This window comes from Neophocaena asiaeorientalis, unplaced genomic scaffold (assembly GCF_003031525.2).
Source record: "Neophocaena asiaeorientalis asiaeorientalis breed wild unplaced genomic scaffold, Neophocaena_asiaeorientalis_V1.1 scaffold11, whole genome shotgun sequence".
In the NCBI taxonomy this organism is placed as follows: Eukaryota; Metazoa; Chordata; class Mammalia; order Artiodactyla; family Phocoenidae; genus Neophocaena; species Neophocaena asiaeorientalis.
Window position 1 is genome coordinate 7,430,341 of NW_020173124.1, and position 25,925 is coordinate 7,456,265.

At 34.1% G+C, this 25,925-nt stretch overlaps 1 long non-coding RNA gene across 1 annotated transcript in view; it reads left to right on the top strand.

Annotated features, from left to right (window-relative positions):
• LOC112399110 (uncharacterized) overlaps positions 1-25,925 on the top strand; it is a 167,323-nt gene that overhangs the window by 130,259 nt on the left and 11,139 nt on the right. The window contains exon 4 of the long non-coding RNA XR_003003172.1: positions 6,542-6,635. This is a non-coding gene — a long non-coding RNA (uncharacterized LOC112399110). The remainder of the gene's footprint in view (positions 1-6,541; positions 6,636-25,925) is intronic.

A 25,925-nucleotide genomic window follows, 5' to 3' on the forward strand; every position in this document is an offset into this window, starting at 1 on the left:
TCTCTCTCTCTCTCTCTCTCTCTCTCTCTCTCTCTCTCTCTCTCTCGTGCGTGCGCGTGCACACGAGGTCATGGACCCATTGTCTGTTTCAGCAGCAGCAGAACATCTTTTTTTTTTTTTCTTTTGCGGTACGCGGGCCTCTCACCGTTGTGGCCTCTCCCGTCGCGGAGCGCAGGCTCCAGACGCGCAGGCCCAGCAGCCATGGCTCACGGGCACAGCCGCTCCGCGGCATGTGGGATCCTCCCGGACCGGGGCACGAACCCGCGTCCCCTGCATCGGCAGGCGGACTCTCAACCACTGCGCCACCAGAGAAGCCCCAGAACATCTTTTTTGTTAGGCAAAATTCAGTTTTTTCCTTTGGTGGCATGAAGTTCAGCATCATTCCCCAGGTTTTGGTTTTATTCTTCATGTTGGCTCATGATCAGTTTATAATATTTAAACCCCAAGGTTTTAACCTTGGGGTTAGTTAAATATGTTAGGTAGTAAATTGCTGACTGGTACAACTAGTGCCTGTATTTTGCCATATTGCTTTAGAATTTAAAAAATTAGTGATACTCTGTTAAATGTTCATGAATTTCTGTTGTCTTCCTCCAAAAAGAGGCAGTACAACTTTGGTGTTTGACTTGTGAATGCTTTTTTCAAAACATTCTTCTCTTGTTTGCTCATAAAATTTCTTGTGATTCCTAATCATAAATTCAAAGAATCATGGAGTTGGAAGGGGCCTTCAAGGTTACCGTGTTTCAAAAGGAATTTAAGCATGCCCCCTGATGTTGAAATTCCTTCTTTGATATCCCTGTCTCTTGTCCAGTAATCTCATCTACCCTTTTAGCATAATCCTGAACAGTGAAATCAGTAGTTGTTGTCACTCTTACATTTCTTCCCTTCTTTATCCTCCTCTGTAGAATTTTCCAGCATTGAAAAGTACTTCATTTCTGGTATTCTGGAAATGTAGGCAACTCCTGTTGGTGATGATAATCAGAGAAAGAGGAACATGATGTTTTAGAAAAGAAAACTGAGGTGATGTCAGTGGTAGTGACTTTTTAAGGAAGCCACACACACACTCACACACAAAAAGATAAAGGGGGGGATAAACTGCTAGAAATGTGTTGAGAGACTACTGGGACAGGACTCAGGAGGCAAGAGGCAGAACCTGAGAAGATGAGAAGATAGCATCAACATCATCCTAGCTATTTATCCTATAAATAACTTTATACTGTTTCTATAGCACTGCCTCTGAGGAAGTACTTGAAAATTTCTAACACATGGAAGGATATATGAAATGATTCCTTTAAAAAAATTTTGTTTTATTGAATGTAAACCTATTAACACAGACCTTCATATTCACTTGATTTCGTTCTCCCAATCCTTTTTTTTCCTCTACAACATACTCATTTTTGTCAACCTTGAGTTCTCATTCCATAGTAGTTGAGGAATGAGAACCTTATTTTTGAGGTTGAGAGAGACTATATAGAGTTATAGTAATAAATGAGCTGCCAACCCATTTACTGGCTCCAACTCTATTAGCTCATTAATTGTCTATCAACAAGCCCAATAGGATAATAAGATTAAAGTTGAATTTAGTATTACCAGAATATTAATATGTATGTTCTTGGTACTGTATTTGGCAAAATGTTGTACTTAGTTCTTTCTCTCCAGAAAGGTCAGTTCTCAAGGTGTTTGCATATTAGTGTAGCCAAAAAAATCACTCACTAGTATTCTCCAAATAACAGGTGTAATTAAGGAGGTCTGTCACAACCAAATTGATTATTTATTTTAGCTGAAGAGATACCCAGCCTAGACCAGATGGATGTTTTTAGAGAATGCTAGTAGGGAAAAAAAAAAAAAAAGGATGGCTATTTTTTCTTTATTTAATGAAAATATATCATTTACTGTGAATACCTTGAATACCCTGGTTATTATCAACTTTCAAAGAGAGAACTTCAGTAGCTTTGGACTTTATAGTTTCCTACTGAAGCCAGATCATATGGACAAGTTGCAAGAGGGTTAAAGACAAGGTTTAATTTGGTGGACAGGATTTAGAATAACCTATGGTTGTTTGTTTTTGAAAGTGACTTGGGCATACTCAATAAGGGCCTCTTAGGCTGTTTACCACAAAAAAATAGAATAGCTACAAAAAAACATATATAAAAGTTATTCCAGATCCACTAAAAGAATGATCTGGAATAAATCTAATAATGGTCCTAACTGGCACTAAGAATGGCTTGAATATGCTCAGGCTAAGATTATTCTCTATGATAAAAACAGTTGAGAAAACAAATCTTCCATGGATTGCATGATTAGAGCTCTTGTACTGAAGAAATTTGGAAACTTTAAGAAAGCAAACATAGGCTAAAAATATTTTTAATTCTTTGAATGTTTGTTTTCTGTTAAGACTTTGTGAGGGTTTTTTTATTCTATAATTTCTTTCTATAATCTGTTTCTATTCAGCCATATATGAAAGTTGTGAATTAAAAAAATTTTTTATGTCACTGTCAGATCAGAATAAATGGGAACTTGAGGGCTATGAAATTGCATACTGCTAATGGTATGAAAGCAATAACCTGTAAAAGTTTAGTTAAATATAATTCCATAGCTCAGGGAAGTAGAAAGTGTGTTTTCTTCCTATAAAAACTGCCATGTTTTAAACTTGGGAGTGCAGTGATATTTTAAGAAGGCAAACATTTTTGTAGAAAAAACTGAGTTAAAACCATAAGTTTTATATCCCAGTATTGAACCATATACTTCATTGATTTTAATGTGATTAGGCTTATAATACATTACATTCAGAAGCAAGACTGAGGTTTTTAGGATACACCCTTTATATCACAGAGGCTTTATTATGTAAATGGTACAGAAATAATAGGAAGCACATAGAGCTAAATGAGAACTTAGAAATCATCTTATTGTGAGGAAGAAGTGTTGGAAGTAGACCACCATGGCATCTTCCTTTCTGTGGGAAACCTGATAAACTGCACAAGGGTGGAAGGCGTAAGGCAGAAATGATATGAGGATGTATTAGATAAGGCTACCAGAGCTAATGGATGAGGGTTTCATGAAATGCTATAGTTAATTGTAGACTGCATGAGTTGAAAACCCAGCTTTGCCAGTTATTATCTGTGAAACATTGGGCAAGTTACTCTCTCTCTCTTCCTCAACTTACTTATCTATAAAATGTAGATGATAAAAGCATTTCTTAGTATTGTTGTGAGGATTAAATTAATTAATGCTACTTAGAATTTAGAAATCAATAAATGTTAGTTCTTACTACTGTATTTAAAAGCAAGGAGGAAGTTTTAGCAACTTATATGACAAATGTTGGAGATACCTAATGTCCATTATCTAGAAGTCTGTATTTTTAATCATTGAAGAGTAATATACATAGGTTGTGAATTCTTTGGTGGTGTAAAGTATTGTGTGATTTTAGAGTTATTGGTTCTTCTTAAAACAGGTGGTTTTCCCAAGGAAACACTGAACCATGTTCCCTATGACTTCTGTGTTAAGTATATTTAAATAGATTCTAATTTACTGAAAATTGTTCATTCTTGTTAATTTAGTTGCTATTAATACCAGTAATTATTACGCTATTACTCTCAGCCAAAATTACCTGGCTTATTAGACATTAAGAGAGTTAGGTGCCGCCATAGTCTTCAGAACAGATGGGAAAGTTCATGCAGCATAGGGAGATTACAATTTTTAAAGCATTCATAGTCATAAAGTATACTAAAGAGAAAAGCTAGGTGCCTCACTTAATCACTGTAAAACACTGTACTTAATTACTAGGAAAACATGCTAAATCTTAACTAATAACAAAAGTAGAAATAAGGGACCACAAGTGAGTACCTGATTAATTAGCTAAGTAATTTGCAATAATGAGTGAAGGAAGTCAGAAGAGAAAGATAGCTTTAGTGTCAGGTTGATGGAAATTTCCGTTAAGGAGCAAGCAGTATCTGCGCTAATTTTTGGTTGACCAAGAGATGAGAGATAAACAGCAAAAGGCAGCTGAGGTCAGATAATAGAAGATCAAGAGTCTTCTATTAAAAGACACTGGGACTTCATTTCATAGCTGTGAATCACAGAGGCAGACGTACAGCCTCTGCTACTGGTTTGAGAGGTGGGATAGCTCCCTTTTTGTGAAGACATTTGGGAAGTCCATGACTGTTGCCCAGCTGTTAAGCAGCACTAAGCCTGGGAGAAAAAATCGACTTTGGTCACGAACTTAAGATTGATGTTAACTTAGTAGAAAAACCTAAAGTCTTTAGCGGCACATGCATGTAGGAAGAATACTTTATTAGGAGGTCTTCCATCTTAGGCAGATAAGAGAAAATATCTATAGTTTTCTTTCAAGGTTTAGTACTTGTTGATTACCATCTTTATTGTGTATAACAGAGACTCCGATACTTACCTCTGTTTATTAGACTTTTTCAGAAACAATCTAAAGAGTAAGTGATGTTGAATATATTATTTTTATTGTGAAGTACTTCTGGACCTGTTTATAAGAATTTTCAAAACTAAAATGTTAACAGCCTATTTCATGTTATTTTTAGTAAGTTATGTTTGTGTGTGTGTGTATGTTCTTGAAGAAAATGAATCAAGATGTTTTCTTGGCTTTGTATTTAAACAGAGCAAATGATATTAGAGTAGCTTTTTCCCCCACTAAGTTAAGGACAAAAAATTTTAATTTTGAGACATTGAGGGCATGTTTCTAGTTATATATGAGGTTTTAGATTAAATTTTCATTATAGAATATAACCTGATTTTCTCTTTTTTGGGCCACAAGTATTTTATCAAATACCTACACAGTTTATTTAGGAGGATAGCAAAGCTTACAAAATATATGATCCATAAACATTATTTTAGCTTAACTACATTGATTTATTGCTGAAATCCTATTTACTCTTGTTTAAAGTTACTTTTTACCAGTGGGTTTCAGAATTATCTTTAAAGATCAGAAATGTAACCGCAGAATAAACTCAAGAAGTTTTTTTATAAATGCTTATAATGAAGTTCTAGTAATAGTCACTATTTATAAATACTTGGAGCACTGTTTTTTTTGTTTTGTTTTTGGCCACACTATACAGCTTGCGGGATCTTAGTTCCCTAACCAGGGTCAAATCTGTGCCCTCGGCAGTGAGAGCACAGAGTCCTAACCACTGGACTGTCAGGGAACTCCCTTAGAGCACTGTTTTACAGGGACTGTAGACCTTTTGTATTATGATCACCAGAGATAACTCTAAAAATAGAGACTCCTATTAGCCTAGTTCTTCTGAATCAGAATCTCTGGGCATGGCACCTGGGAATCTATATTTTATTTTAAAATACTTTGGTCCTTAAGTGCATTATAGTTTGGGATTCACTACAACCACCATTTATGCCATGCTTGGATCCATGTAATCTAACTTATAGATTGTTGAGGTAGGTTTATGTGTGTCATGGAAGCTTGGAAGTCATTTTAAATATTGAGTAGTGAGATTAGCAAGTATCTTACTAGTTTTCATAGACATCTGTAGCAAGTATTTTTTTTAAGTTAATGTCTTATTAGTTATCTGTAGAAACTAAGTCAAATAGTTGCAGTGAGATTGTTTCTTAACCTGCAGAACAGATATCCTTCCTAAATGCTTTTGAAAAATAGCTAGTTTCTGGCCCCCATGTGATACCAATTAAATCAGAATATTTAGGGAAGAGACTGAGTCTCCATACATTTAGAAGTGCCCCAGGTGTTTTTAATGTGTAGCTGCAACTGAAACAGGGATCTACACTAATGACAGAAAGGAACAATGATGTTCCTAATCAAAAAGTTATTGATTGGCTTTGGAATCCATAGTACTGAAAACCACGTGCTAAAGGTATGGCACTGTAGCATCCAAATCCTGTTTCCCTAACTGCTTGTCTCAGGCTTATTTAAAAAATCAAAGGAAATCAGAATCAAATTATTTCAACAAAGAGCATTTTCTCTGAATAATCGCAATTCTTTGTTAGCGGCAATTTCTTTTAAAAGACCCCTGCTAAGCTTTACTAGGTTGATGTAAGGCACTGATTGGACAGTTGAAGTGATAAGGGGTAAATAATACCTTTTCATGAGGACAGAATATTTAACTAATTGATTTCTATGATTTTGACTTTTATAGGCAACTCAAATGTAATTGAGAATATATTTTTGGTAATCATTCTGAACAAGGAAAGTATTTTCTAGGATAGGGCTACATTCATGTAGGACATAAGAATCAATATGTTTAAAATTATATTTCTTAATAATGTTGATAGAAACTAGGTTAGCGAGATAAAATTAGTACTTATAGAAACTATTAAACTCTATGCCAGGGATCAAAATATATGTTTCACAAAACTTTCTGATCTTCTAAAAGGAAGAATTATTATTACTGTTTAATTACATAAAATATGTCCTATGATGCATACCTCCCTTTGCACACAGTCATTAAAGAAATCATAAAAAATAATTTCAAGATCTCCTTTAATATTTAAAATAAGTGGAAAAATATTTATAACCTCAAAGTCATGATATTTTCTTATGTTTCTCTTTTAGATGCTTATTGAAGATAACAGTTTCTGCGTATGGGAAGTAGATATTGAAGGGTATATGGTTTACAGACAAGATCTTTAAAAAATAGACACTCAAGGTAAGTAATAAATATAGCCTCATAAATAAGCTAATTTAAATGGTTAGGGCTGCCAAATTATAATTTAGTTTGCTAAACTTGCTTACTTTTTGTCACTGGCCCTGTCTAAGCAACCTCACAACCGCATTCATTCATATTTGGAAACAAATTTTTATGCCCTAATACCATCTTGACAGGAAGTATCAGATTTCATTTATAATGGGAAGTTGATAAAATTGATGTATTATGGAAGAGTGCAAACCAATTAAGAAGACTGGAGAAGAGATTAAGTAAACTTCCATCAAAACTGTGTGCATAACTCAGTAGAGTTTAACTTGAAAAAATAATTTTACAGAAACTAGTATTTTTAAAATTTATTTATGTCCTTAACCATATTAAAAGTGTGTTTTTTAACCACTCCAAAAAACACTGTCATAGTTTCAGATACTAATAGTATTACCTCTGAATACCAAACCTCTTTTTCACTATTTCTTGAGCCCCCAAAGATTTGTTTTGACTTACCATATCCTTTCACTTATATTCTGTGCATGTCTCCCATGACTGTTTACATGCTTATGTTACTGAGTAAATTTCTGAATACACTTGGTAAAATTTTGAGTGAGATACAAAGAATACAAAATGCAAAACGGTACTTTAAATAATTTTGTGTGTCAGGTAGGTACACTGGAACCTTGGAGAATATGTGACCTGTTAATGGGGCACTTTTGTTTAGCTCTAGAATCCTTTCTAAGTGGGAATATTAGACCAGTAAAATCAAATTTTGTTATTTTTTTTCAGAAGAAACCAGAAATACTTTGAAAAGTCCTAATTTTTCAATATCAGCATAAAATTTTTCCTGTGACAAACTCCACTTCTGCTACTGTGTGAATCAAATAAAACAGTATACAGCCTCTGGTGCAGGAATTTTTTTTCCTTTGCTCTCTATTTTTCTTTTTGAGTGTAGGTACTTAGAGTCTATTTTTTCCCCTTAATTTCTGGTTAGCAGCTTAGTGATTTTTGCTAGTTTTCTGTGATGAATATTATTGTCAAAAATGACTTCTCTTGAAAATATAAATATTACTTATTTTTAACTTGTTTCTATAGTTTTATATGGTGAGTTGGTTGCTTAGAAGAGCTATTAAATTGTTTTCTGAATTATAATAATTAGAGTTATTTTTATAGTTCCTTTATCTCCACAGTCTAACATAGATCCTTCTGATTTAAAAAAAAAAAAAAAAAAGGTTTCCTTTTTTTTTTTTTGCGGTACGCGGGCCTCTCCATGTCCCCTGCATTGGCAGGCAGGCTCTCAACCACTGCACCACCAGGGAAGCCTAAGGTTTCCTTTTCACTGTACCTTTTGCATAGAAAATAGAGTTAATCACATTCCTTAGTTCACATGACACACTGTCATCACTGGTCCATGAGAAGCACTTTATTTATTTATATATTTTCTTTTATTCTCGTTTCCACTCTCATGCTGCTGACCTGGACTCATAGGAAATCATTCTAATGTGATAGTCTAATATCTGTTGCACTGTTCTCTTTTGTTTATATGTATTTTCAGAACATGAGTATTCGTTTATATATATGTATTTTTTTAATATTTTAAGTGGAAATTTTTTAATAAATAAAAAAGAAAAGAGAGTGTAATATCATGAACTTTCATGTGCCCGTCTCTCAGCTTCAACAGTTATCTCACGGTTGAGCTTGTCTTAACTATATCTTATGCCTTCTCCCCAACTTATGCACATTAAATTTTAATATGCATAAATGGTATTGTGCTGTGTAACTCATTCTCTTTATTACTGTTTCATTTTACTTATCTTTACATTTTTATCATTTATTTATGTTGTTGTGTTTACATTGCTTCTAACTGCTGCATAGTATTCCAAGGTTTGTAGCTACCATGTTTTAACTATCCACATTTCCAGTGATTTCCACCCAGATTGCTTCCAATTTTCTGTTGTAACAAACAATGCCATGATGAACATCCTCATATTTCTCCTAGCATAGAACTTTGCAAGGATTTCTTTGGGATATATACCCAGGAACAGAATTGCTGGGTTTATACTTAATTTGTCTGAGTCCTGCCAGATGCTCTGCCAAGTAAATACTTGGACCACACTTTCACCAGCGGTAACCCCCTCCTTCCTGCCAACCCTTGACATTATCTAGCTTTCTAATACTCTCAATCTAATGTGTGTAATTCTATAGCTCACTGTTTTAATTTGAATTCTTATCACTAATGAGTTTGAGTATCTCTTTTATATTCTTGTTGGCCTTTTGGCTTCCCTCCTCTGAAATTCCTTGTTCATATTCTTTATTTTTCATTTGGGTTTCTATCTGTTGGTTAATGTTCTTTAAGAGTTTATTATATATTTTAGATCTTCATTTCCTATCAGTTTTAGATATTAAAAACAATCTTCCATTTTTTTCAACTTTTTAATTTTATGCATGATGTCCTTTAAGTAGATATTCATGTTTTAAGTATTCAATTAAAAATATTTTCTTGAAGTCTACTGCTGGTGTACAGAAATGCTACTGAGTTTTTGAAACTTGACCTTGGTTCTAACACTGAATTCTCATTCTTAATAACATTACTGTACTCTCTTTCATTTTTATAGGGAGATGATCATATTATCAACTATACATAATGACGGTTTTATTTCTAATTTCCTTATCCTTACATACTTTTACTTCTTTCTTCTTTCCAATACCTTTGGTCAGTTCCTCTGGAACTATGTTAAATGGTAGTACTGACAGTAGGCATTCTCATCTTATGCCTAATCTTAAAGAGAATATATCTAATTTCTCACTTAAGCATAATGCTTGCTGAAGGTTTTTAATATAAAACCTTTACCAAATTAAGAAAGGTTCTTATTTCTAGCTTGTTATGCATTCTTACCATAAATAACTTTCAAACCCATAAAATGTTTTTTATGCATCTGTTAAAATAATCATGTGATATTTATCCTGGTATATTAATGTTGTGAATTATATAGATAGAATTTCTAATGTTAAACCATGCCTGCATTACTAGTTTACACCCTACTTGACCATGGTGCATTGTTTTAATACATTACTGTATTTGGTTAGCAAATATTTTACTTAGGATTTTAGAATCTACATTCTTAAGTGGAATGTGCTATACTTTTTTCTTCATTTTCCTTGTCTGGTTTTGCAGTTAAGATTACACTGGCCTTATAAAATGAGATGAGCAGCTTTTACTCTTTTTCTATTTTCTAGAATAACTTTATATAATATGAATTTACTGTTTCTTTAATGTATGTTAAAACTCATATGTAAAAGTATCTGGTTGTGAGATTTCTTTGAATGCTATTTATGTCTTTAATCCCTTTTGATCTATTCAAGTTTTCCCCTCAGCTTCTTCCAGTCCCCCTCTCATGGGTACTGCTAACACCTGATTGTCCTCCCACCTGCAGGTATAATAGCCCAGACCCACTTTCCTTTCAGTCAGGAAATACCTAGACAATCTCAGTGTCCACATCTGAGCCATGTAATAGTCACTCTGTTTTGAGCTAATGTCCTAACCCTGACCAGTGGGCTCTGATCTGCCCAATCTTGCTTGACTTAAACTGCCACTGACACATACCTAAATTAATCCTGAACTCCAATAGTTTTCTGCTATTCTATAACCAGAAACTTTGGTTAACAATGCTCTGAATTGACTTCTTTACATCTCTTAAAACCTTTGCCATACTGCTGGTTACGTGTGTTAAGGTTGTGTAAAAGGTAAATATTTTGACAAAAGAACAAGTAAGGTTATTATGTTCAGGGAAGGTTAAGTGTTCGGAAAAAAATAGGCAACCATCCAGTCTAATGTCCTGTATAGTATATACCAAATTGTAGTTAACTTTGGAAGATTTTTACTTTATCTCCAGAGTTTGACACTTTATTGTAACCATTTATTATCAGAAGAATAATTAAATGTATTTCCATGTACAAAAAGAAAAAAGAGTAGAGAGCACAAGCAGGGAGTTCATAGACCCACTAACAAAAAGAAATGATAAATAAACATATAATAGTTATAATTTTTGATGCATTTGAATGTGTTTCTACTATCTTATTTCAGTTTTTCTTACACACTTTCATACTATATCTTTATTTCTTTTTAATTCTTTAAAGATATATATTCTCCCCTAAAAAGATTCTTGCTGGGGCAAATTATGTATGAGACTTAGAGGTCTTATTAAGGAATTTAAAGATTAGGTTTTATTTTAACTCTACAAGAAGCCATTGGTGGGTTTTGAACATAGGATTGATGTAATTTCTGAAATTTAAAACATCTTTGGAAAACATTGGATGATAACTGTGACTTTAGTATTTTGTTTTAAAAGCAACTCTTTAAAAGCCATAAAATAATAGATGTGTAATTTTTACTATAAAAATTTTAAATAATTAGAAAGATCTATAAATTAACTTTAAAAAGCACTTCAGAACCTCAGAACTAATAGTTAGTAGCTACAACAAGGAAGATGCTGATTTTCTTAATATACAAAGAGTGTCAACAATTCAATATGGAAAAGACAACCCATTTTTATAAGACTTGAACATGTAATTTATCAAAGAAGAAATGCAGATGGCTAACAAACACGAAAATGTTCCATTTTCCAACCTCTCCCTTGTATTGTAGTAACATTTTTCTAGTGGTCAGTTGCTGCCTGTCATGTTTTGCTATTCTTTTCATTCGCTTAGAGTATCCTTGTTATCAGTGCCGTGCTAGTCCTTTTCTTTATTACTCATGACCAAATGTAATGGTTTTACCTGTCATGTATGCGTGTGTGTGTGTGTGTGTTGGTGGAGAGGGTCCAGAGTATTGTTCCCAATTTGCTTTCCAAGGAACAGTCTTCTCTGCTGCCACAGACACAAAATATTTCCTGTAAATATGGCTTGTTTATGTATTCTGTGTGTAACCCCTACCTTCTTTACTTCTCTAAATCTAACGGAGTCTACTGGATTCTGCTGATAACACAACTCACCTGTATTCCCATACCTGTGATTATAAACAAGGCCTGTAACAACTTAGGGTGTGTTATGTACCTTCAGGGCATATTTTTTGCCATCACTTTCTGAGATCCACACCGTGGTGTCCTTTACCACTACATTTCTCCAAAACTGCTTCTCTTCACTTACGCTCATGTGGCTACTATCAGGTCTCAGCTTCTTTTGCCTATTTCAGAGTTTGGAGATTACAACTGAATCCTAATATTACTGAAAATATATTTAAATGTGTTTCTCCATAAAGAAAGAAAAGGAAAGAGAGAGACATGGAGTGATGGATAGAAAGACACAGAGACAGAGAGAGAAGAGAGAAAATGAATAAAGCAATCAACTCTAGGAGCAGAACTGATCCAGAAAGCAAGAACTCTGGGAAACGTGTTATAAAATGACAGAAGGTGAATTATGAGCTGGCCAAAACAAACTTAAGAAATACTTATTTCAAAGTTGAAATTGGAAAGAACAGAGGAGACTAGACATTATGGAAAGTACTTTTAAGGAATATAAAAGGTTAAAATGAGAAGAATAAACAAAGGAAGCCAAAGAAAGAATAGAATAATCATAGAAAAAATTTTGTGTGTTATGTCTGTAAATATTGATAGATAAATTAAGATAGACACTAAAGAAAAAAAGGAACAAATATTTAAGGATAAAATTTAATATCTTTTATAAAATAGAAGGTATATATGGAAAAGGCACACCATGGGCAGGGAAAATTAACCAAGAACTGTCAGTACTGAGACATAGCTTCATGAACTTCCAGACTTTAAACATGAAGAAAGAATGATTAAGTCACTGATTAGAGGGAAATGGGGAAAAATATTTGCCCTTGTCTCTGATTTATCCACAATAACATTTAGGGCCAGTTGACAGTGGAGTAACATCTACATGACCATATAAAAAACAAAGTATTTTGTATTTTAAATTCAAAGTGTCTTTAGGTATAAAGACTACAGACAGTTTTGAACTCAAAGAATATTGTTTTGAAAAAAATTCCTAGAAGATGAACTACTGCCATTCAGATGGAAATACCTTAATTTACCACAGAAAGATAAGCAGTGAGCATTGAAAGGATTTAACTGTAAAATAAAGATGAGAACAAAATATAAACACTATATCCTATTCTCTAAAAATAGAAATTACTCACTACCTTGACCTATTTTCTCCCCTTTTCCTCCTGGGTTTTGTAGTTATAAGTTTGTTGATTTCCACTTCTTTAATACTTGAAACTCAAAGAATGTCCATTAAAGCTGCAAATAATAAAAGTATTAGCAGAGTTTAACAGTACAGAGGAAAATACTAAAAAGTATTAACTGAAATATGAAGGAAAGAAAGAGCAGGACAGAGTAACAGGAAATATGCTAATATCTTAATTGCTTATAGAAGTGAACTAATAGATTTTGAATAGGGAAATAAAAGACAAAGTTGTATAAATTAACTAAGTTAATTTATAAATACAAAGTTGCATAAAGTTATAAAAACATAACTACTGGAACAAAGATATGTACAGAGAAGCTACACATGGAGAGAAACAAGATAACTAATGATAAAATATTTCTTTTAAAAAAAATCCCTAAAGTAAGTTAAAATAAAAAGAATGAAAAGCAGTTCCATTTATCAGATGCCCACTGTCATAATTATCATTTAAGATTGTACTGAAGGGAATCAACGGAGAGAAAAATTAATGTAAATGGGCTTTTAGCTTGTGTTGGTTTTTTAGAAAGTGGATTTCCAACTAAATCACAGAGCAAAATGCTATTTTCTGATATATGCAAGAAATACAAGAAATTGCTTTTAAAATACTGAAAACTAAAGAAGGATAAAAATTAAAATTAAGACAGATAAAGGCAAGCAAATACTTAATGTCAGGCCAGACCAGTCGTTCCACATAAACATCAAATGAGATGAACTAAGTCATTTTTTAATGCAAAAAGTGCAATACACAATGAAGATGTAGCAGTTATGAATATCTGCAAACCAAATAACATGGTGCCAACACTTATAAAGCAAAAACAATGTAGGTACAAGGGAAAATAGTCAAAAACACACCAGACTTGGAAAGTTTATTAATTCTCTCAGTACAGAACAAATAAGCCAGGCGTGGGGGTGAGGGAAGAATGAGGAAACACTGAAAGCATTTGCACAAGTCAGGAACATTGCAAAGATGCCCACTGTCATGACTATCATTTGACATTGTGATGAGGGCAAAAAGCCAAGAGAAAAATACTAGAACTATAAAAGAAATTTAGAAAGATGAAGTTAAAAGCTCCTTGTGCAGATCATATGATTATATACTTGGAACTACCATCCAGTGAATTTTACTTAATCAACTGAGTGACTACTACAAATAATAGCATTCACTAAGCTATTGTAACACAAGATTAATGTATCCATATGGGTAATTTTCATGTGTAACAAATAATTTTAAATTAAGCCCTAGTGCCACATTGTGTTTATGTATATTGTTTGAGTATGTGCCACAAACCTAAGAATATTATTAGTTTCCTATGGCTTCTGTAACAATTACCACAAACTTGGTGGTTTAATACAACAGACTTTTTATTCTGTCACAGTTCCAGATGCCAGAAGTCTGAAAGTAGTGTCCCTGGGCCAAAATCAAAATCAAGGGCTATTCTCCTTCTAAGGCTCCAGGGAGAATTGTTTCCTCACCTCTTCGAGCTTGTGGTGGCTGCCAGCATTCCTTGGCTTATGGCCACATCCCCACTTCATTCTTGGGCTCCATGACCACATTGCCTCCTCCATTTCTGTGTGTGTCTGATTTTCTCTTATAAGGGCCCTTGTGATTGCATTTAGGGCTCACCTGAATAATCCAGGACAATGTCCTCATTTCAGAATCCTTGATTTAATCACATCTGGAAAGACCCTTCTTCCTTATAAGGTGACATTTACAGTTTACAGGGATTAGGACATGATAACTTTGGGTGGCCATTATTTAGCCAATGTATGTAGTGAATTAACTTCCTATGCATCTAGAATGGTACTATGTACCATACTTGGGAAAATCAGGAAAGTACTACCCTTGAGATAGTTAAGAAAATTTTATTCACATATTTTTGTAGAATTTAATTCTCTCACAGAAACCTAGTTGGAAACGGCTATATTGGTGTAGGAAATGACAGAATGAACAGGTTTATAGACTTCAGCAATAGACTTAATAAATGCAGGAATATTGAAAATAATAAAGATGGCATCTCATATCAGTGGGCAATTGTTTAATACATGTTGGGACAACTGGTTAGCCATCTGGAAAGAAAAGTTGAATCCATACCTCACACCATACACCAAGATATATTATAAATGTACCAAATATTTAAATGTAAAATATGAAGCTACAGAGGTTCTCAGTAAACATGGGAGTGGTTTCTTTTTTTCTTCTTTTGACTTTAGAGTAGAAAAATGTCTTCAAAACAAGATCTATAAGCTGCAAAATGACATGACTAATAAATCTGACCTCATTTTGCAACACAAACACACACACACAGAAGCAAAACTCAAACTTGAACATAGAAAAAAAAAGTTTGCAATTCTTACTGAAGTGACTAAATTTTTTTTTTTTTCCGTGGGGGTATGCGGGCCTCTCACCACTGTGGCCTCTCCTGCCGCAGAGCACAGGCTCCGGACACGCAGGCCCAGCAGCCATGGCTCACGGGCCCAGCTGCTCCGCGGCACGTGGGATCCTCCCAGACCGGGGCACGAACCCGCATCCCCCGCATTGGCAGGCGGACTCCCCACCACTGCGCCACCAGGGAAGCCCGAAGTGACTAAATTAAAAAAAAAATTTTTTATTGTAGTATAGTTTGATTTACAATATTGTGTTTCAGGTATATAGCAAAGTGATTCAGTTATATATATATTCTTTTTCAGATTCTTTTCCATTATAGGTGATTACAAGATACTGAATATAGCTCCCAGTGCTATACATTAGGTCCTTGTCATTTATCTGTTTTATGTATAGTAGGTGTGTATCTGTTAATCCCAAATGCCTAACTTATCCTTCTCCCTCCTTTCACCTTTGGTAGCCATTAGCTTGTTTTCTATGTCTGTGAGTTGTTTCTGTTTTGTAAATAAGTTCATTTGTATCATTGTTTTAGGTTCCACAAATAAGTGATATCCTGATATTTGTCTTTATCTGACTTCACTTAAATAATCTCTAGGTCCATCCATGTCACTGCAAATGGCATTATTTTGTTCTTTTTTATGGCTGAGTAATATTCCATTGTATATATGTGCCACATCTTCTTTATCCATCCTGTGCTGATTGACACTTGGGCTGCTTCCACATCTTGGCTATTGTAAATAGTGCTGCTGTGAACATTGGGTTGCATGTGTCTTTTTGAATTAGAGTTTTCATCTTTTCTAGATATATGCCCAGGAGTGGGATCGCTGGATCATATGGTAACTCTATTTTTAGTTTCTTAAGGAACCTACATACTGTTCTCCATAGTGGCTGCACCAATTTATATTCCATCAACAGTGTAGGAAGTTTCCTTTTTCTCCATACCCTCTCACACATTTATCACTTGCAGGCTTTTTGATGATGGCCATTCTGAACAGTGTGAGGTGATACCTCATTGTAGTTTTGATTTGCATGACTCTAATAATTAGTGATTTTGAGCATTGTCTCATGTACCTGTTAGCCATCTGTATGTCTTCTTTCGAGAAATGTCTCTTTAGGTCTTCTGCCCATTTTTTGATTAGGTTGTTTGTTTTTTTAATATTGAGTTGTATGAGCTGTCTGTATGTTTTGAAAATTAAGCCCTTGTGGGTAACATCATTTGAGATATTTTCTCCCACTCCCTAGGTTGTCTTTTTGTTGTTTATGGTTTCCTTTTCTGTGCAAAAGCTTGTAAGTTTCATTAGGCCCCATTTGTTTCTTTTTGCTTTTATTTCTTTTTCCTAGGGAGATTGACCTAAGAAAACATTGCTACAATTTATGTCAGAGACTGTTTTGCTTATGTTCTGTTCTAGGAGTTTTATGGGGTCATATCTTTTAAGTCTTTAAGCCATTTTGAGTTTATTTTTGTGTATGGTGTGAGGGAGTGTTCTAACTTCATTGATTTACATGTGGCTGTCCAGCTTTCCCAACACCAAAGTGGCTAAATTTTTTTTAATATACCTAAAAAATACAAAATAAGTTAAAAGACTAACATTGCAGTCAGAAAAATGACAAAGTATGTGAACAGGCTGTTTACAGAAAAAGAAATACAAATGCCTCATAAGCATATGAAAATTTCAACTTCACTCTTAATAAAAGAAAAGCCACCATGAAATACTACCTGTCACCTATTGGAATTTCTGAAATTCTCAAAATTGGATATAGTAGTTTTGGTGAGAATGGAGGCATTCTTTTATGTTCCTGGTGGACTGTATATAGACACAAATCATATGGAGGGTAATTGGCAGTATCTGTCAAAATTAGAAAAGCATGTTTTCCAATGACCTAGTTAATTACTTCTAAGAGTTTATCCACTGATATATTACTTTATGAGATAGGTACAAAGTTATTCTTAGCAATATTTAATAGCAAATGTTGGAGAGACCTAATGTGCATCTATATGGGACAAATTTAACTATGGGCCATCCAGATGAAATACTATGCATCTGTTAAAAGCAAACCAGGAACTTGCTATTTCTAATAAAGAAAAATCTTCATGGTCTAGTTTTTCAAGTTACAATTAAAATTAAAATATTACACATACAGAACTGTATGTATAGGATGCTACCTTTGTGGTTCAAAGATAATGGGGAAGAGAACGTTCATTTTTATATGCTTACTTATGCAGAAAAATCACTGCAAGGATACACAAGGAAATAATAACAATGATGACATTATCTCATGGAGAGAGAATAGGAATTAGATAGATGGAGAACAGGAGTGGGAGGTAAATTTTACTATAAAATATTTTAAGCTTTTAAAAATTATTAAAATAAATATATATCTTAAATGAATAAACTTTTGTTCATTTTTTTTCTCAAATATTTATTGAGGGCCTACTTTGTGCCAGGCAGTGTTTTAGGTGCTTGGGATCAGTGAACAAAACAAAGATCCAAACCCTTATGGAGCTTACCTTCAAGTGGTGGGAGAGGGACATTTAAAAATAATCATAATACATACATAGTGTTGTACTTCAGAAGATAATATGTGCTATGGAAAAAAGCATAAAACAGAGTAAGTTGTATTGGCAGTGTCAGTGGAATTGGGAGAAGGTGTTGCAATGTTAAATATGATTAGCAGGGTAAGTCTTACCAAGAAAGAGCAAATTTAAGCAAAGACTTAAAAGAAGCAAGGGGGTTAGTCATGTGGATATCTGAGGAAAGAATGTTCCCAGGTAGCGAGAACAACCAGTGTAGACTCCTTGGGAGAGGGACATGTCAGATGTTTTAAATAAAAGGGTTAGAGGCCAGTGTGTCTTTAGCAGAGCAAGAGGGATAGTGGTAGGATATGGGGCCAAAAAGATGATATCCATTGGACTTTGTCTTAGCAGAGAAGTAACATGATCTGACAAATTTCTGAAAAGCTTACTCTGGTTTTACCAATGATAATTATTACAAATAGGCTGACGAGGAGCAAGTGTAAAATCTGGGACGTAATTTGGAAATAATGATGCCTTAGACCAGAGGAATGGCAGTGGAAGTGGTGAGAAGTCATTGGAGCTTGGATGTAATTTGAAATTAAATCAACTGGATTCCTGACAGACTAGATGTGGAGTGCGAGAGAGAGGACTCAAGAAACAGAAGGTGTGAAGACATTATCTAGGAAAATGAGAGATTGAATGGACTAAGAAACTATACTATGATTGGCTGAGAGTGTTAAGAGCCCACTTGAGTTCTTCATGAGTTTAAAAGTGAGACCAGTCAGTATATTTATTGGTTTTTCTCCAGCTGCATTCAGCTGCATGACTTAGGTCTCATCCAGTCTAAACAAGCAGATCTCTGTGGTATAATGGAAGGATACCCTTGTTAAATTTTTTTTTAACTGAGTTATAGGACATTATACATAGAATGTTCTCATCTTAATAATTTTAAAAGGAATACATATATGCTTATTTATATTTATACAAAACTTAGATATGTTTCCCTGAGGTTTAGCTGAACATGTTTTTTACATGCTCATTCTAGACATAAATGTACGAGCATCAAATGATCCTTAATAAACCATGCTGCTTATTCTTACTATATTAGCAGGTGGCAAATATATGATAGATCTCAATTAAAAAACTGAGGGGGGTGGGGATGGACTGGGAGTTTGGGATTGAGAAGTACACACTGCTGTGCTTAAGAGGGATAACCAATAAGGACCTACTGTATAGCAAAAATAAATAAATAAATAATTTTTTAAAAATTGAGGTGACAGGCAGGTAGTGACCATTTAAGGCAGGAATGCATTTCAGAGTGCTTACTTATTTAATCTTTTTACAATTAAGCTTATATTATGCAGTTTTTAAAATGAGCATCATACTTCTTTTGAGCTTAACATAGTATATAAAATTGTTTATACGGATTTTATGTGTTTCTGATCATTTGTTAACTCAAAATGCTTAAAAGTTTTAGTGTGTAAAAACTTTATGAGACTATGAAACAAATGCTTACAAAATATCAAAAGAGTTGGAAGGATTATTAGCCAGATTGAACATCTAGTGAAAACAGCTGGTAAGGGAACATACAGAGGGGGAAAAAAAGAAGTTGGAAATGAAAGGAGGCAAATATCAAAGGCTGAACCAAACATATATAAAAAATATAAATAATTATAACCCACAATCAATAGCAAAGAGGGAATGTGGATGGGATACATCCAGAAGCAATGCAAGGCATGATGTTGCAGTGTTGGAGACAATAGTTAGACATTGAATGAATACACCACATGCCATGTGATAGAGCATTTTCACTTGACCCAACTAACTGAGTTCTCTTTTCTGAATTCTCTGTATAAGCTGCTTCTAGGAAATATACACAAATCCAGAAATAACTCAACAATGAGACCCTTTACTAGTGGGTACTAAGTTACTACCTGTATTTAGTGAGAGTCAAATATGTAGTATTCTTAGATTTCAGTCATTGAATACCATGACTAAGAACAAGATTGCGTTTCATTTATAGTGAAGCATGTGAATGAATAAAAGGACACAATTTATCATTTAGGTATATGGTAATATATTGTGTTTCCATGGGTAGAGTTAATACAGGTCTATAATTGCAATTCTAAAAGGTAGTGTTAATACAGGTCTATAATTGCAATTCTAAAAGGAAAAAGGCTCTGAAATACAAAAGGTTCTTTTTCCCTCAGTACATGTTGGCGGTAAAACCTGACTGACCAGGGAACATTAAGAGCCCACCTGAGTTCATTGAGAATTTAAAAGCTATTTATGACCACACACCAGATAAGAGGTTAATATCCAAAATATATGAAGAACTCATACAACTTAATAGCCAAAAAGTGAACAATCTGGTTTAAAAATGGGCATAGGACCTGAATAGACATTTTTCAAAAAAAGGCATACAGGTGGCCCACAGATACCGGGAAAGGAGTTCAGCCTCACTAATCATCAGGGAAATGCAAATCAAAACCACAATGAGCTATTACCTTACACCTGTAAGAATGGCTGTTATCAAAAAATAAATAAACAACGTGTGTTGGCAATGGTGTGGAGAAAAGGGAACCCTAAGGGTGAATGTAAATTGGTACATCCATTATGGAAAACATTATGGAAAAAATTAAAAATAGATCTACCATATGGCCCCACATCTGCATATATATATATATCCCACTTCTGGGAATATATTGGAAGGAAATGAAATCATTATCTCAAAGTGATACCTGCACCCCCATGCTTATTGCAACATTATTCACTGTAGCCACAACATGGAAACAACCTAAGTGTCCATTGATTAATGAATGCATAATAAAAATGGGATATATATGTGAAATATATATATATTATATATATATAAATAAATATAAATATATATGTGAAACATATATACATATATACAATGTGATATATACATATCATATATATATTTACATATGACTGTATATCTATATGTATGTATATGTGAATATTATTCAGCCATAAAAAGAGAGGAAATCCTCCCATTTGTGACAACATGAATGGACCTTGAGGGCATTATGCTTAGTGAAATATGTCACACATATATGTGTGCATGATCTGCATGATCTCACATATATGTGAAGTCTTTTTAAAAAAAAATCAAACTCATAGAAACAGAGATTAGAAGGGTGATTGCCAAGGGCTGGGAAGTAGGGGAAATGGGGAGATTTTGGTCAAAGTATACAAACTCCCAGTTACAAGAGGAATAAATTCTTGGGATCTAATATTTAGCACGGTACCTATAGTTAACAATACTTATACTATATACTTGAAAGTTGTAAAGAGAGTAGATCTTAAATGTTCTCACCACAAACACACACACACACAAAACTGTAATTAAGTGAGGTGATAGATGGGTTAACTAACCTTACTGAGGTAATCATTTTGCACTATGTGTATCAAATTATCACGTTGTACAGAAATATACCAATTATATCTCAACAAAGCTGGAGGAATAAAATATCCTCTGAGGAAAAAAATAAAAGCTATTTGTTAATATGTGAAATTATTTATGTTCTATGTTTATATCAAAGGGTGAATATTCACTACAGATAACATGAATGTCTTTGATTATGAGCTGCTGGCTAGACACCATTGACTGGTGTTAGTGGTAAAATTCAATAAATGCATCAAATTATCTTTCTAAATCTGAAAAACTCCAGATTCCTAAATACATTTGTCCCCAAGAGTTTCTGAGACAGGTGTATAAAATCTATAGAATGAGATATGAAGGAAATTATAATGGTGTTCATCTGTGGAGAGAGAGATGGGCTTTTATTTTTCACTTTACAACCTGCAGTGCTCTTTGAATTTTACCAGCATTATGAATTACTTTAATAAATTTTTTAAATGACCTTAGAAATAAACATACGATGGATTATCTCTGTGCTATGGGGAAAAAATCAGTTGGCTTTTTGCTCTATCTCATGACTTTTAAGTGGGTAGTACTCTCAACCAAGAGTCCAGAGAAAGGGGAGCATACTATGAGCTAGAGTGGGTAGGATGGACTGTATAATTCTGGGCCTTGGGGCTAAGTTTTAAAATGTGAGGGGTTAGAGAACAAGAAAGGCAATGAAGAGCAAACCAGAAGGAAGGGTTATATTATATGAAATTACATATAGTGTATAATTTGGGGCTTCTTGCTAATTGTACAAATGTGTTTATTTTTACTTTATATTATGCAGTTATACTTTAATCTCTATGTATGGGACTTGAAAATATTCAACAATGTGTAATTAGTAGAACTTTCCTTGCTGTATTCCACATTAGTTAATGGATTTTACATAGCTTGCATGTCATACAGTTGTGAAGACATGAAATAATGACATTGTACTGTGTTTTTGCTTCACCCAGATAACTACTCTAATAGGCTTAAATTATAAGATTTCATTTCTACTAAGTGAAATGTGTGACTAGAAGCAATTTTGTGATCTTGCTATATACCTACTTCTTGTTTTACATTTTTAGCAGTCAATTTTTTTTAAGTTGCCTATAAGCATCACTTGGCTATTAGTTATTTTTATAGATTCTTTTGTTTGTCACTTATATGGACTCTTCATTCCCCAACTTTTCTGTTTAATTACTTATTTTTCTTAGAAACTTTAAACCAAAACTTTTTATAACAAAGCAAATGCTTTCATGAAGTATAAAGTTAATACAAATAGTGTCACCAAGTGCCTCTCAAAGTTATAGTAAAAGAATTTATTTAAAGCAACTTAAATTTTAATTAAATGTCTCCAGTAATGTTTCTGCATAGGATTTCTTTTTGTATTTAATGTAAAAAGTTTCCAAATCCAAATGTGATTTTTAACCTTTATTATTACTTCTCTTTTTCATTAATATTGGTATTAATATATTGTAACTTCTTCATTTGATTTCTCCAAGAATACAGAAGGATTTTTTCTTCCAGGTCTATTGAGATATAATTAACATATAGCACTGTATAAGTTTAAAGTGTACAGCATAAACTTATACAGTGCTATATGTTAACTGGAAGTTTGTACCTCTTAATTTCCCTCACCTATTTCACTTATCCTCCTCCCCTCCTCCCCTCTGGCAACCACCTGTTTGTTCTCTGTAACTGTGACTCTGTTCTGTTTTGTTATGTTTGTTCACTTATTTTGTTTTTTAGATTCCACATATCAGTGAAATCATATAGTATTCGTCTTTCTCTGTCTAATTCATTTCACTTAGCATGATACCCTATGGGTCCATGCATGTTGTGGCAAATGGAAAGATTTCATCCTTCTTTATGGATGAGTAATATTCCACTGTGCATGTGTGTGTATATATATACCACGTCCTCCTTAGCCACTCATCTGTCAGAGGGCACTTAGGCTACTTCCATATCTTTGCTATTGTGAATAATGCTTCTGTGAACATTATATAATGTGCATATATCTTTTTGAATTAGTGTTTTTGTTTTCTTTAGAAAAATACCCAGAAATGGAATTGCTGGATCATATGGTAGTTCTAATTTTTTGAGATAATTCTATACTGTACTCCACAGTGACTACAGCAATTTACATTCTCACCAACAGTGCTTAAGTGTTCCCTTTCCTCCACATTCTAACACTTGTTATTTGTTGTCCTTCTGATAATAGCCATTTTGACAGGTGTGAGGTGATATCTCATGTGGTTTACTCATGATTAGTGATGGTGAGCATCTTTTTATGTGCCTGTTGGCCATCTGTATGTCTTATTTGGAAAAATTTCTATTCAGATTCCCTGCACATTTTTTAATAGGCTTTTTTTTTTTTTTTTTTTTTTGGCTCTTGAGTTGTATGATTTCTTTGTATATTTTAGATATTAACCCCATATCATATATATTGCTTGCAAATGTTTTTCTCCCATTCAATATGAAGCTTTTTCATTTTGTTGATAATTTCCATTGCTGTGCAAAAGCTTTTTGGTTTGATATAGTCCCATTTGTTTATTTTTGCGTTTGTTTCCCTTGCCTGAGGAGACATGTCCAAAAAAATATTGCTAAGACTGATGTCAAAGAACATACTGTCTTTGTTTTCTTCGAGAATCTTTATGGTTTAAACTCTTATATTTAAGTCTTTAATCCATTTTGAGCTTATTTTTGTATATGGTGTGAGAAAGTAGTCCAGTTTGATTTCTTTGCATATAGCTGTCCAGTTGTCCCAGCACCACTTATTGAAGAGGCTGTCTTTCTCCACTGTGTATTCTTGCCTCCTTCATCAAATATAGGGTGACCATATGTGCATGGGTTTATCTCTGGGCTTTCTATCCTGTTCCATTGATCTATACTTCTGCTTTTGTGCCAGTACCATACTGCCTTGATTACTGTGGCTTTGTAATACACTCTGAAGTCCAGGAGCCTGATTCCTCCAGCTCCATTTTCCTTTCTCAAGATTGCTTTGGCTATTCAGGGACTTCTGTGTTTCCATATAGATTGTGAAATTTTTTGTTCTAGTTTTGTGAAAAATGCCACTGCTAATTTCATAGGGATTGCATTGAATCTCTACATTGCTTTGGGTAGTATAGTCATTTTCACAATGTTGATTCTTCCAATCCAAGAACATGGTATATCTCTCCATTTCTTTGTATCGTCTTTAATTTCTTTCATCAGTGTCTTACAGGTTTCTACATACAGGCCTTTTGTCTCCTTAGGTAGGTTTCTTCCTAGGTATGTTTTTGTTGTCATTGCAATGGTAAATGGGAGTGTTTCCTTAATTTCTCTTTCAGATTTTTCATCTTTAATGTATAGGAATGCAAAATATTTCTGTGCATTAATTTTGGATCATGCTACTTTACCAGATTCATTGATTAGCTCTAGTAGTTTTCTGGTAGCATCTTTAGGATTCTCTTTGTATAGTATCATGTCATCTGCAAAGAGTGACAGTTTTACTTCTTCTTTTCCGATTTGGATTCCTTTTATTTCTTTTTCTTCTCTGACTGCTGTGGCTAAAACTTCCAAAACTATGTTGAATAATAGTGGTAACAGTGGACAACCTTATCTTGTTCCTGATCTTAGAGGAAATGGTTTCAGTTTTCACCATTGAGAACGATGTTGGCCGTGGGTTTCTCCTATATGACCTTTCTTATGTTGAGGTAAGTTGCCTTTATGCCTACTTTCTGGAGGGTTTTTATCTTAAATGGGTGTTGAATTTTGTCGAAAGCTTTTCTGCATCTATTGAGATAATCATATGGTTTTTATCCTCCAGTTTCTTAATATGGTGTATCACATTGATTGATTCACATATATTGAAGAATCCTTGCATTCCTAGGATAAACCCCACTTGATTATAGTGTATGATCCTTTTAATGTGCTGTTGGATTCCATTTGCTAGTATTTTGTTGAGGATTTTTGCATCTATGTTCATCAGTGATATTGGCCTGTAGTTTTCTTTCTTTGTGACAGTTTAATGTGTCATTTAAAGCTTGTGTTTCCTTATTTATTTTCATTTTGGATGATCTGTCCATTGGTGAAAGTGGGGTGTTAAATTCCCCTACTATGATTGTGTTACCGTCGATTTCCCCCTTATGGCTGTTAGCATTTTCCTTATATATTGAGGTGTCCCTATGTTAGGTGGATAAATATTTACAGTTGTTATATTCTTGGATTGCTCCCTTGATCATTATGTAGTGTCCTTCTTTGTCTCTTGTAATACTCTTTATTTTAAAGTCTATTTTGTCATATGAAAATTGCTACTCCAGCTTTCTTTTTATTTCCATTTGCATGGAATATCTTTTTCCATCCCCTCACTTTCAGTCTGTATGTGTCCCTAGGTCTGAAGTGGTCTCTTGTAGACAGCATATATATGGGTCTTGTTTATTTATCCATTCAGCCAGTCTATGTCTTTTGGTTGGAGCTTTAATATTAACTTACTGTGTTTGGGATCTCCTTTTCGCCTGCTGCAGGTTCATAGTTCCTGTCGTTTTTGGTATCTTCCCCCAATGGCTAAAGTTGGTTCAGTGGCTTGTGTAGGCTTTCTCATGGAGGGGACTGGTACCTTTTGTTCTGGTGGCTGAGGCTGGATCTTGTCTTTCTGGTGGGCAGGACTACGCCCGGAGGTGTGTTTTGGGGTGTCTGTGACCGTATTATGTTTTTAGGCAGCCTCTCTGCTAATGGGTCGGGTTGTATTCCTGTCTTGCTAGTTGTATGGCATAGGGTGTCCAACACTGTATCTTTCTG